At 39.9% G+C, this 12,085-nt stretch overlaps 1 long non-coding RNA gene across 1 annotated transcript; it reads left to right on the forward strand.

The window, feature by feature from the left end:
* The first annotated feature begins 5,504 nt into the window (after window positions 1-5,504).
* On the forward strand, window positions 5,505-10,882 carry LOC133642840 (uncharacterized). Its single transcript, XR_009824612.1, has 5 exons — window positions 5,505-5,753; window positions 5,959-6,091; window positions 6,287-6,375; window positions 6,583-6,715; window positions 6,908-10,882. It is a non-coding gene; the product is annotated as an uncharacterized LOC133642840 (long non-coding RNA).
* Window positions 10,883-12,085: the final 1,203 nt, after the last annotated feature.

A 12,085-nucleotide genomic window follows, 5' to 3' on the forward strand; every position in this document is an offset into this window, starting at 1 on the left:
GGCCTCGATGATGTCATTTGAAACCAAGGACAGGACTATCTAATTTGTTCAAGAAGGTAAATCATGACGTAAAATTGCAAAATGTTGCTTGTTCAGTCAGCTGTTTTAAAATGTGGTCCAAGTACAAACATTGGAAAGTGATAAAGGCAAGCATACTGGTAGACCATGGTAAACATCAAAGTGTCCAGACAGAAAACTTAAAGCAATATGTCTTAAACAGAAAATTAACAGCAAAACAAATTAACGGAAACGGGAGTCACTGTCCGAAATGTAAGAAAGCGCCTAAAGGAATGGGATTTAAATACAAAAAAGCTAACTTAATCGATCAAACGAAACCTGTTATTAACTGAACCAATGGTGGACCATGGATGACTGGACAAACGTCATATTCAGTGATAAATTAGAATCTGCATTGGGCAAGGTGATGATGCTGGAACTTTTGTTTGGTGCTGTTTTAAGTCATTGACTATATGGGGCTGCATGTCAGGTATTGGCACTGAGCAGATGGCTGTCATTACATCTTCACGAACTGCACATTTTGGACATTTTTCTTATTCCATCAATCAAAAAGATGTTTGATAATTACATCATTTTTCAAGATGTTAATGCATCTTTTTATAGAGCCAAAACTAACAAATCTTCCCTAAAGGATGATACATAAGGTAATTGTCTTGGCCTTTAAATATTCTGGATCTTAATCCAATTGAAAAGCTGGTGGAAATTGAAAAAAAAAAATGGTTCATAAGACTCCAACCTGCTAAACTGACCTGACAACAATCTGTAGAACGTTGGAGCAAGATTGAAGAAGAGTATTGTTAAATCCATGCCTCAGAGACGGCAAGGTATTAAAAGCCAGAGGCGCAGCAGGGGTTGTTTGTAGTCGATTCTGTGGTCTGTCCTGGGACCAGTGGTCCCTACCACTAGGAGCACTAGTGAGACTGGTCGCGACCAGTGGCACAGCTGTGGTCCCTATTGACTTGAATAAGCCGGTGTTGAGCAGGTGAGCTGAATTCCTCATGTTGCAAAAACGACCAAATAGTTGTTAAAGGGAAACTGCACTTTTTTGGAATTTTGCCTATTACTCATGAGAGACAAACGAGTCTTAAAAAAAATAAAAGATTCTAAAGATAATCGCTTGAAAGATGCGGCTATTACTCCGCTCGGGAAAAAGTTTCTCAATGTTTGCTCTTGCGATAATGTTTCTACAATGTGGTTATTATACATGTTACAGTTTGTAAATGAAGTATTATTGGTAGTTTTTGTATGCAATTTAAAAAAACCTTAGAGGTAGAATGGATTGCTCCCATTAGGTGCATTGGTAGTTTACTATAACAGATTATTACAAACCAGAATGCAAAAAAAAAAAGCATTTTGTCCTGTCTCTTATAACGGTTGTGGGCGATGGACAAAATTCCAAAAATAAAGTGCAGTTCCCCTTTTAAAGTTATGATAAATAACAAAGGGCTTTTTTGTGCAGGACTTCATTTTCTTTCGTGATGCTGGGTCAGCCCTAAAGATGACTTGAGAGACATGTTTTATAAGGTGGGTGGTGCCTAAAATTTTATTTTATGCCAATTTTAAATCTGGCTTGCTATAATGTGATGATCACTACTAAGACATCCGAAACCTGACATAACCGTGTGGATGCGATTTGGTTCTGGACAAGTGCTTGAGCTAGGCCACAAAAAGTCTCATTGGCAGAACATTTGTGTTCTGTTGAAGGAGCGCTTGTCGGCATGCTATGGCGTTAAGCGCAAGTCCACAACAGACCTGTTCGGTATGTTCTGAAATCCTCTCACTTTTGCTCACAAGTATTGTCTTTCTGGAGATGATGACAAACCCAACTCATTGATAACGCAATGAAAAATCTTTGTTCCAACCTTTAATCTGATCCTGAACATCACATGACGTTAGCCACCAATTTTGTGTTCAGCTCTTCTGCTAATTCTTATCCTTTTTGTCTGCCATGCAGGTAACCATAGGGGAGGGTCACTGGGGAACTCTGCCCACTGTGGCATCCTGGGTCAGCCCGAAAGAATACCTGAGACATGTTTTTATAAGGTGGGTGGTACCTAAAATCCTTATTTCTATTGCTATTTGGTTCTGGGCAAGTGCTTGAGCTAGGCCACAAAAAGTCTCATTGGCAGAACATTTGTGTTGTCACCAACTAGACCACATTGACAGAATGCCTCTCATCGTAGATCCTGCATGGCTTCAAGGACCAGGTCGGCCAAGAGAACTGGCAGCAATTCTCTGAACAGTTCCCTCCTTTGTTGAAGGAGCGCTTGTCGGCATGCTATGGCGTTCAGCGCAAGTCCACAACAGACCTGTTCGGTATGTTCTGAAATCCTCTCACTTTTGCTCACAAGTATTGTCTTTCTGGAGATGATGACAAACCCAGCTCATTGATAACGCAATGAAAAATCTTTGTTCCAACCTTTAATCTGATCCAGAACATTACATGACGTTAGCCACCAATTTTGTGTTCAGCTCTTCCGCTAATTCTTATCCTTTTTGTCTGCCATGCAGGTAACCATAGGGGAGGGTCACTGGGGAACTCTGCCCACTGTGGCATCCTGGGTCAGCCTGAAATAATACCTGAGACATGTTTTTATAAGGTGAGTGGTACCTAAAATCCTTATTTCATGTCAAATCTAAATCTGGCTCGATGTACTGTGATGATCACTATTAAGACATTCGAAACCTGACATAACTGTGTAGATGCTATTTGGTTCTGAGACAAATGCTAGAGCTAGGCCACAAGAAATCTCATTGGCAGAACATTTGTTGTCACCATTTAGACCACATTGACAGAATGCCTCTCATTGTAGATCCTGCATGGCTTCAAGGACCAGGTCGGCCAAGAGAACTGGCAGCAATTCTCTGAACAGTTCCCTCCTTTGTTGAAGGAGCGCTTGTCGGCATGCTATGTCGTTCAGCGCAAGTCCACAACAGACTTGTTCGGTATGTTCTGAAATCCTCTCACTTTTGCTCACAAGTATTGTCTTTCTGGAGATGATGACAAACCCAGCTCATTGATAACGCAATGAAAAATCTTTGTTCCAACCTTTAATCTGATCCAGAACATTACATGACGTTGGCCACCAATTTTGTGTTCAGCTCTTCTGCTAATTCTTATCCTTTTTCTCTGCTATGCAGGTTACCATAGGGGAGGGTCACTGGGGAACTCTGCCCACTGTGGCATCCTGGGTTAGCCCAAAAGAATACCTGAGACATGTTTTTATAAGGTGGGTGGTACCTAAAATCCTTATTTCATGTCAATTCTAAATCTGGCTCGCCGTACTATGATGATCACTACTAAGACATTCGAAACCTGACATAACTGTGTAGATGCTATTTGGTTCTGAGACAAGTGGCCACAAAAAGTCTCATTGGCAGAACATTTGTGTTGTCACCATTTAGACCACATTGACAGAATGCCTCTCTCATTGTAGATCCTGCATGGCTTCAAGGACCAGGTTGGCTAAGAACTAGCAGCAGTTCTCTGAACAGTTCCCGCCTTTTGTGGAAGGAGCGCTTGTCGGCATGCTATGTCGTTCAGCGTTAATCCACAACAGACTTGTTCGGTATGTTCTGAAATCCTCTCACTTTTGCTCACAAGTTTTGTATTTCTGGAGATGATGACAAACCCAGCTCATTGATAACGCAATGAAAAATCTTTTTCCCAACCTTTAATCTGATCCAGAACATTACATGACATTAGCCACCAATTTCGTGTTCAGCTCTTCTGCTAATTCTTATCCTTTTTGTCTGCCATGCAGGTAACCATAGGGGAGGGTCACTGGGGAACTCTACCCACTGTGGCATCCTGGGTCAGCCCTAAAGATGACCTGAGAGACATGTTTTATAAGGTGGGTGGTACCTAAAATCCTTATTTCATGTCAATTCTAAATCTGGCTCGCCGTACTATGATGATCACTACTAAGACATTCGAAACCTGACATAACTGTGTAGATGCTATTTGGTTCTGAGACAAGTGGCTACAAAAAGTCTCATTGGCAGAACATTTGTGTTGTCACCAACTAGACCACATTGACAGAATGCCTCTCTCATCGTAGATCCTGCATGGCTTCAAGGACCACGTCGGCCAAGAGAACTGGCAGCAATTCTCTGAACAGTTCCCTCCTTTATTGAAGGAGCGCTTGTCGGCATGCTATGGCGTTTAGCGCAAGTCCACAACAGACCTGTTCGGTATGTTCTGAAATCCTCTCACTTTTGCTCACAAGTTTTGTCTTTCTGGAGATGATGACAAACCCAGCTCATTGATAACGCAATGAAAAATCTTTTTCCCAACCTTTAATCTGATCCAGAACATTACATGACATTAGCCACCAATTTCGTGTTCAGCTCTTCTGCTAATTCTTATCCTTTTTGTCTGCCATGCAGGTAACCATAGGGGAGGGTCACTGGGGAACTCTGCCCACTGTGGCATCCTGGGTTAGCCCGAAAGAATACCTGAGACATGTTTTTATAAGGTGGGTGGTACCTAAAATCCTTATTTCATGTCAATTCTAAATCTGGCTCGATGTACTGTGATGATCACTATTAAGACATTCGAAACCTGACATAACTGTGTAGATGCTATTTGGTTCTGAGACAAATGCTAGAGGTATGGCCACAAGAAATTTCATTGGCAGAACATTTGTGTTATCACCATTTAGACCACATTGACAGAATGCCTTTCATCGTAGATCCTGCATGGCTTCAAGGACCAGGTCGGCCAAGAGAACTGGCAGCAATTCTCTGAACAGTTCCCTCCTTTGTTGAAGGAGCGCTTGTCGACATGCTATGGCGTTTAGCGCAAGTCCACAACAGACCTGTTCGGTATGTTCTGAAATCCTCTCACTTTTGCTCACAAGTATTGTCTTTCTGGAGATGATGACAAACCCAGCTCATTGATAACGCAATGAAAAATCTTTGTTCCAACCTTTAATCTGATCCAGAACATTACATGATGTTAGCCACCAATTTTGTGTTCAGCTCTTCTGCTAATTCTTATCCTTTTTGTCTGCCATGCAGGTAACCATAGGGGAGGGTCACTGGGGAACTCTGCCCACTGTGGCATCCTGGGTCAGCCCAAAAGAATACCTGAGACATGTTTTTATAAGGTGAGTGGTACCTAAAATCCTTATTTCATGTCAATTCTAAATCTGGCTCGATGTACTGTGATGATCACTACTAAGACATTCGAAACCTGACATAACTGTGTAGATGCTATTTGGTTCTGAGACAAGTGGCCACAAAAAGTCTCATTGGCAGAACATATGTGTTGTCACCAACTAGACCACATTGACAGAATGCCTCTCTCATCGTAGATCCTGCATGGCTTCAAGGACCAGGTCGGCCAAGAGAACTGGCAGCAATTCTCTGAACAGTTCCTTCCTTTATTGAAGGAGCGCTTGTCGGCATGCTATGTCGTTCAGCGTTAATCCACAACAGACCTGTTCGGTATGTTCTGAAATCCTCTCACTTTTGCTCACAAGTTTTGTCTTTCTGGAGATGATGACAAACCCAGCTCATTGATAACGCAATGAAAAATCTTTGTTCCAACCTTTAATCTGATCCAGAACATTACATGACGTTAGCAACCAATTTCGTGTTCAGCTCTTCTGCTAATTCTTATCCTTTTTGTCTGCTATGCAGGTAACCATAGGGGAGGGTCACTGGGGAACTCTGCCCACTGTGGCATCCTGGGTCAGCCCAAAAGAATACCTGAGACATGTTTTTATAAGGTGGGTGGTACCTAAAATCCTTATTTCATGTCAATTCTAAATCTGGCTCGATGCACTGTGATGATCACTACTAAGTCATTCGAAACCTGACATAACTGTGTAGATGCTATTTGGTTCTGAGACAAGTGGCTACAAAAAGTCTCATTGGCAGAACATTTGTGTTGTCACCAACTAGACCACATTGACAGAATGCCTTTCATCGTAGATCCTGCATGGCTTCAAGGACCAGGTCGGCCAAGAGAACTGGCAGCAATTCTCTGAACAGTTCCCTCCTTTGTTGAAGGAGCGCTTGTCTGCATGCTATGGCGTTCAGCATTAATCCACAACAGACCTGTTCGGTATGTTCTGAAATCCTCTCACTTTTGCTCACAAGTTTTGTCTTTCTGGAGACGATGACAAACCCAGCTCATTGATAACGCAATGAAAAATCTTTGTTCCAACCTTTAATCTGATCCAGAACATTACATGACATTAGCCACCAAATTCGTGTTCAGCTCTTCTGCTAATTCTTATCCTTTTTGTCTGCTATGCAGGTAACCATAGGGGAGGGTCACTGGGGAACTCTGCCCACTGTGGCATCCTGGGTCAGCCCAAAAGAATACCTGAGACATGTTTTTATAAGGTGGGTGGTACCTAAAATCCTTATTTCATGTCAATTCTAAATCTGGCTCGCCGTACTGTGATGATCACTATTAAGACATTCGAAACCTGACATAACTGTGTAGATGCTATTTGGTTCTGAGACAAGTGTCCACAAAAAGTCTCATTGGCAGAACATTTGTGTTGTCACCATTTATACCACATTGACAGAATGCCTCTCTCGTCGTAGATCCTGCATGGCTTCAAGGACCACGTCGGCCAAGAGAACTGGCAGCAATTCTCTGAACAGTTTCCTCCTTTGTTGAAGGAGCGCTTGTCGGCATGCTATGGCGTTTAGCGCAAGTCCACAACAGACCTGTTCGGTATGTTCTGAAATCCTCTCACTTTTGCTCACAAGTATTGTCTTTCTGGAGATGATGACAAACCCAGCTCATTGATAACGCAATGAAAACTCTTTGTTCCAACCTTTAATCTGATCCAGGACATTACATGACGTTAGCCACCAATTTTGTGTTCAGCTCTTCTGCTAATTCTTATCCTTTTTGTCTATGCAGGTAACCATAGGGGAGGGTCACTGGGGAACTCATTCACTGCCCAGCGTTGCAGGACAAACCATGCAGAGGCAACTTGACGGGCCTCCACTTGGCAAAGGGTCTTCTCCCCCCTTTCCCTGTGACTGTTTGGTTATTCTTAGACCTTTCTCCTCTCGTCCGAGTAGTCCTCTTCAGGAGCGCTAGTGAGACTGGTCGCAGCTGTGGTCCCTATTGACTCGAATGTGCCTACTATTTCCTTTCACTTCTGGACATTTTTGCAGCTTTATTAGATAGATAAATGTCAGATCATATTATATTGCCTCTACTCCACACCACAATTACTGTGATTATGTGTTAATATTTTGAAATTGCCGATCGAATCCATACAGTTGCTGTCTGGCAGAGACCAGTGGTCCTTACCAGTAGGGGGGCGCTATTAAAATTGGTCCTGATGCTGGTCTGGTCTAAGCTGACTCTCGTCAGATCCTTGTAGTTTGCTGAGCTCCACACATTGATCTGGGGGTTCTCAATAGGAGATGTATTTCAGAAGGCGGGGCCATGTAAAAAAAATTATTGTATGTGATTGGATAAACTACTTGTACGTTATCGTGAATGACGTGCTACTTCAACTACTCCCATCAAAATCAACCCGTGACGCTGATGAGAGCGACGTTGGGAAATCCAAACCAGGTCGGAAGAAGAGCCAAAACATCCTTGCCACCAATAAATGCCTTCAAAACAGTTCTCTGTTCATCTTTTAAAGAATTAATATTCGATAGATTCGACAAAACATTTGCAATAGCTGAATCAATGTTAACACACGACGCAGCCAGCGCTGCGTGCCGCCATTGTTGGAATCAAACAGTCGCTTCGGCGCTATGCTACATCTATGAAATCCCGCCCGGCGATCTTGATTGGTTCATTATTTTTTGCTATATGGAAGGAGTTTGCAATGCCTTCGAGCCCCAGACCCTTGTGTGGAGCTCAGCGAACTACAAGGGTCTGGAGAGTCAGGTTAGGTGTGGTCTGTGTGGTCCATGAAATCTGCCTGTTGTCTTGAACAGTTACCAAGTGGTCCTTGGAGTAGTTGTTATAGTATAGTTGTAATGCAGCCTCCCTCTTTTTTCATCATGTTGGCAACACGTGAAAGAAATTTCTTCTGCCATGCATCACTCATTTTTAATTTCTTTCCCTCCAAAAATATTTGATTTATTTCCAACTTATTTGTTATAGACTGCCTCTTATCAGTCAATTTGTGTCTGATGATTTTTACATCACCTTAGTGACAGCATCCGCAGTCAAGTAGGTTGTGTGAAATGTACTGAGATGCCCCAACTGGACTTGATGTAAATGTTCAGTTATTTCTCTCGCTTTAATATCAAGCTTTGCTGCCTGAAGTGAGTGAAGTATAAGACAACCAATCATGGAACTTCATCTGAGCAATAACCTAAGTATACCAACCTAAATAATTTGATATATTTAGTGGTATTTACAAGGAAAAATCAGCTTTTCCTTTTTATGAACCTGTACTCGACTGGGCGCAGTTAGTGCTGTCCCTCTGTCACCAATAGTTAGGATATAAAATGGGCCATCCCTTCAACCACCATATGCTTTGGAAGGCAAGGCTAAAAATAACAGCCACATTGTTTTTTTAATATAATGCAGCAGTTTATTTAAAAAAACATAAGGGACAAGCGTTAGAAAATGGATGGATGGATGTTTACCTACCTTGGAATGTCCATATCTGTAGAAATGGAGGTGTACTTTGCAAGCGAATTGTACACTCTGATTTCTTCCCTTGACACATACTTGTCAACACAAGTGCCAGTATGAGTATCGTGCAGACTACTACATGGAAAGAAAAATTACTAAATCCTTTTTATGGTCATTTATGGTGGCTCTGGGGGCTAATGGCATAGCATACTTATGTCCGGCTTTAACCCGCATATGGCCCTTTGTCAAGTCTTTACACTTGTCTCTTTAAAGAACAAAGAGATAGCAATGTCTCCGAACAGTGTTAAGTACAGTATTTTCCGGACTATAAGGCGCACTTAAAATGTTTTTTCCTCAAAACTTGACAGTGCGCCTATTGTACGGAATAATTCTGGTTTTCCTTGCCGACCTCGAAGCTATTTTATTTGGTGCATGGTGTAATGATAAGTGTGACCAGCAGTCAAACAGACGAGATGGCAATATGACAAACACCATTTTATGTTCCATTGAAAATATAGAACATTACACACTGCGCTCAAAAATCTATCAAAATGTTTTAATACGATTTTGGTAAGCTATGAAGCACCACTTGATGTGCTTCAACATACGAGCATTATTATGGTGTGTGTATAAGGTAGGACATATTATCTGGTGTTATGTTTTGCAATATTACGCAAAAGCAACTTTTCTTACCATCTGGTACCTGCTGATCTGCATTTGGGATCTGCATAAATCCTGAAAAATTGCGACTGTCAGAAAGCGGCTTGAAGATGATCTGTAAAACATCATCTATGCAACATTTTGACCAAAGAACCACCATTACATGTTATGTAGACCACAAGAAGTTTTTTCAATTTAGGAAAAAATATGACTCCTTTAATGCGTCCTAAAATCCGGTGCGCCTCATATATGAAAAAAGATCAAAAATAGACTGGTGCGCCCTATTATCCGGAAAATACGTATTTCATTCTGTGGGTGAGTACCGATGAGTACTCACCCACAGAATAAAATGATTGCCAGTCTCTGCCGTTTGATGGCCAACAGCTCGTGGAAATGGGACCTTTGAGTCTTGCTTCATGGCTTTGAATAAACATTAAAAAATACAGCTGTAAGAACAAGGAATTTGTTTTTTTCTGTAACAAAACTATTAGTAGTTGTAGCAATGTGTTTTTCTAAAATAATATGCAGATAAAACACCTGCATACTGTACCTGGATGCAATGCAAATGGCGGGGGCTGATTGGTTCCCCACATAACCAGTTCTTCCACCAAGCCGTGAAACTGAATGTTTGCAAACTAAACACCTGTAAAAAGAACAATTACTTTTGGGTTGTTGCAAACTGTTCCTGCGTCCACTCGCCACACCAAGAACAAATTGCAATAAATCTCATAATTACATTCTCCAGAGGGCTGACCAGTTGTAGAATTCTCTGATTCATTGCCTGTAAAAGAACAAGTCAAGCTTTCACTGTTTAAAACTTTGGTGTAATGATACATCCCAGACATCCATGTCTACTTACATCATCTGTTAGCCATAGATATGAAGCATGCAAGTCATTTTCAACAAGACTTTGTGGGCAAATGCTCAGAAGGTCAGCCAGATATACTAATGTCTGGTCCACCTGAACAATGGCATAGTCCGTGGCTGGTGCCTTTATCTGGAAAGTGTGGCAAAGATCAAAACAGATGACATTTGATGCATTATTCCAAAGTAACAAGGTACAATAGACTGTTCCAATAGCATTAGGTTGTTGAGGGTTGACATCCCATCCAAGCATGAATCACCTTCCCACTATTAAATAAAGTTGGAGAAAACAGACAGCGATTGGCAGTGATAAATTATCTTGTTCAATAATATAAGAATCATTTATGGATTTTTCATATGTAGATTTGCATTTATCACAGACCCGTTGCAGGTTCATGCTTAGCTGATGTATATGATAGGTATGGCTCGTCCGACATCACTTTATGAATTAACAGCCGGATCATACATGCCATCCATCCCCGCTTGTCCCTTTCGGGGTCGCGGGGGGTGCTGGAGTCTATCTCAGCTGCATTCGGGCGGAAGGCGGGGTACACCCTGGACAAGTCGCCATCTCATCACAGATAAATTGGATGTTAATATCTAAATTTATGAGGAAAACGTTGCGCATTTTGATGATGAAGTAGGTTTGTATTTTGATTGTACAATAAAAAGCTGTGAAAACGATGATGCTGTGTTCCAAATTTAAATGATTTACTGAAGTTATGTGAGCCAATGCATGGCTTTGCACTTTGTTATATATATATATATATATATATATATATATATATATATATATATATATATATATATATATTGCCATCTATTTTAGTTACTTTATTGAGTTTAAAACCCCCTGGTGCTGATTTGTACTGTTTTTGTACTTATTCTGATTATTATTATTTCCAGATTGTTTGTAAATGTTGCAGTTTATAAATAAAGATTTATAAAATTTTAATTTAAAAAAGTATATTTTTTAAAGAATTTTACCTTTGCAACCTCATTATACTATTGGCTAAGTTTTATATTCATAAATGTAAGTTTCTCAATACCCGACCTGTTTTTTGTGCCTTTAAAAAAAGAATTAGAACTTTACTGTAAAACGCTTTGGGGAAAAAAAAGGATTATTTACGGAACTTGTGTGTTTGCATTCTACTTTAGTTGCTTTATTGAGTTTACAACCCCCTGGCGCTGTTTTGGTTTCTTATTATTTCCAAAATGAAACTGAACTGAACTTTGCTTGTATGTAAATATTGCATATTTTAAATAAAGGTTTATGAAAGAAAGAAATAAAAAAATGTTTGCTTGTACAACATTTTGATGACGTCAATGCTCCCGGAAGTAGGTTTGTATTTTGCTTATACAACAATGTAAGTTTCTCAATACCTGACCTGTTTTTTGTGTCTTTAAAAAAGATTTAGAACTACATTAAAACACTCTCTACCTCTAACAACCAAAAAGCTGTGAAAACGATGATGCTGTGTTCCAAATTTAAGTTATTTACTGAGATTGAGTGAGCCTATGGCGTTGCACTTTGTTTGTTGTATATATATATATATTTTTTTTGCATTCTGTTTTAGTTACTTTGAATTTACAACCCGCTGGCGCTGATTTGTACTGTTTTTGTACTTTTTTTGTACTTTGATTATTATTTTCAACTGTTTGTAATTGTTGAAATTTATAAATAAAGGTTTATATATATAAAAAATAATAATAATTTTGCTTGTACAACTTGTGCGAGCCTATGGCTTTGCAATTTGTTATATATACGGTATATATATATATACGGTATATATATATATATATATATATATATATATATATATATATATATATATATATATATATATATACGGTATATATATATATATATATATATATATATATATATATATATATATATATATATATATATATATATATATATTAGGGGTGTGGGAAAAAAATCTATTCGAATTTGAATCG

The sequence above is a fragment of the Entelurus aequoreus genome, linkage group LG25 (genome assembly GCF_033978785.1).
Source record: "Entelurus aequoreus isolate RoL-2023_Sb linkage group LG25, RoL_Eaeq_v1.1, whole genome shotgun sequence".
Classification (NCBI taxonomy): domain Eukaryota; kingdom Metazoa; phylum Chordata; class Actinopteri; order Syngnathiformes; family Syngnathidae; genus Entelurus; species Entelurus aequoreus.